This window comes from Pinus tabuliformis, chromosome 8 (genome assembly GCF_031772625.1).
Source record: "Pinus tabuliformis cultivar Carrire ecotype Pingquan chromosome 8, CPIR1, whole genome shotgun sequence".
NCBI classification, from domain to species: domain Eukaryota; kingdom Viridiplantae; phylum Streptophyta; class Pinopsida; order Pinales; family Pinaceae; genus Pinus; species Pinus tabuliformis.
The window spans coordinates 1,772,845,744-1,772,847,997 of record NC_142294.1 but is presented as its reverse complement, the minus strand read 5'-3'; the positions used below and the strand labels follow the sequence as shown (position 1 = coordinate 1,772,847,997).

Below are 2,254 nucleotides of genomic sequence, written 5' to 3'. Positions count from 1 at the left end.
TTATTGTATGGGCGTGTACGATTATCTTCAGTTATTAATATAAATAAAGGTTTCATTTCCAGATCCTGTTGTGTTCAATGTTTGATTGCAATTATTTTTTAACTAGAACACCTAGATGTGCCAGATAGGTTGATTATTTTGTTGTTTGGGATACAACAACAAACTCCTCCTACTTCTTATGAGAAAGCCATTTCATACTATGTATAGAATTCTCAAGATGGATTTATGCATAACATAAGGGCTAGGTTTTGATACATGCTTTTACTATTTTGGAAGGGACTTCAATAAAAGTATTTCCCATATCATAAATTTGATAGAAACAAAGTTGAAAATTTTGAACCAACATTTGATTCATGGACCCCTTTATTCTTGTAGGAAGACTCATTGAAATGCATAACCATAGTACCACATTTTGGGAATTTATGGACACACTTTAGGAGCATATAACACATTACACAACGTCGACATCCTATAGCAACCAATACACTTGAGTCTTGGCATTCTTTCTTGTGATCTAACTTCAAGCTTCTAAATGGCTTGTTTACTTGGATTAATTATCTGGTGGGACTCTTATGAACCAGCAATATCCTCATTGGTTGACTCAGTATCACTAATACTATCTTCTACCTTTGAATATTTGTACAATAGAGTTGAGTACATATTATTGGAATTTTCAAGCTTATTATCGATTTTCAATCAGGACATCTCTTCTAAATGGTCGGTTAAATAGTATTCTGGTAGCCTCAAAAGTTCTCTAGGATCATTTTTGGCGTTCTCACACATGATCCAGTCTATGTAGTAGTGTTTACCTATCTTTCAGTCTATAAATTGATCCCTCTGGTAAGGTAAAGTAGGTTAGGATATATTTATGTCGATTGTGGATTCCTGGAAGATTCTGGGATCCAATGGACATGGGTGAGGTTAAATAATTGAGCTTTCCCATGTCTATGAGATGCAAGAATATTCTGGGAATCCACAATCAACTTAAGCTCAGGGAATATTTTGTGGGCACTTCAGTGGAGCCTTTTGTGTTGAAGCATTCTTTGCAGTAATAGAAGAAAAGTTGGGCCCCTCAACTAATGACGATGAATATCCATGATTGATCGATAAGGCCCATGCTCTTGGTCTTATTGAAACCTGTAGCCCAAATGAAAGTGGTGATCTTTGTACATGTTGTAGAATTTGAAACGTTTTTGTTTGTATAATGATATTCACCTCATGCATCATGGCAAAATGAAATTGAGTAGTGTTAAACAACAAGTTGTGTTATAGTGCATGGAGGATAAATGGACTTAGAAATGGACATATGATGCACTACGGGAGGTATAAATGCATTGAGGGAGGTCACAATGTATTGAGGGAGGACACCTTATAACATCACAAATTGAGTAACTAGTTTTTATTGGTGCATATGGCTAGGTATCAGAAGTTACATAGAGATGTTGACCCAAGTAGTCATCATGACATAGCATATGTGAGAATCTCCTTGTGAGAAGAAGTGAAGTTAATGTGAGCATAATGAAATTCTTCATATGAGACTTGGATTTCAGCTTCTTTAATCATCTGGTAGTGTTTCAACACCATGGGATGAGGTATGAGTCTATCCTTTTGGCCAAAAACTACAACAACTGGAATATCAAATGACATTGTAGTTTACCGCAATGTATAATGGGAAAGGCATACCATAGGTTTCCACAATGGCAAACAAACTCCCAAAATCATACATAAGAAATTTATTTGCATGCATCTCTGCTCAGTGTAATGCAAACTGATAGGAGACCCTTGGCATGCCATTCATATTATAGTGTGGCATACCTATCACACCCACCCAATTTGAGCTATCCTCTCCACGAAAATAGCTAATCAAAGTCTATATGAGTCCTTTTATTGCAAGATAATTTTGAAAATCTCCAGCTTATTTGTGGAAAAACCACCAAAAACAAATCGGTATGTAGATATAGGCTACATATTAAGGGAGCTAACACTGGAGCAAAAGTAGGAAGAAAATACTCAAATAATTTGAAGAATGTGGCAACATCCTCATGAAATATTACAAGTAATAAAAGGGCCACTCTTGAAATTCATTATGGAAGGTGTTTTAGGAACCTAGTCACTATACATCAACGTGATAGCTCCCCCCAAGACTATTAGAAGCAACACAAGTTGAATAAGGAAGATTGCATGTTTCATCAGAAGATTGGGTATCGACTATCAAATGTAAAAGCTCAGACACATTTATCTAATGGATTTTTTG

General features: G+C 35.8%; 1 pseudogene; it reads right to left on the bottom strand.

Moving 5' to 3' along the window:
- Nucleotides 1-302: 302 nt before the first annotated feature.
- Nucleotides 303-1,224, bottom strand: LOC149243256 (uncharacterized; annotated as a pseudogene).
- Between the last annotated feature and the right edge of the window lie 1,030 nt (nt 1,225-2,254).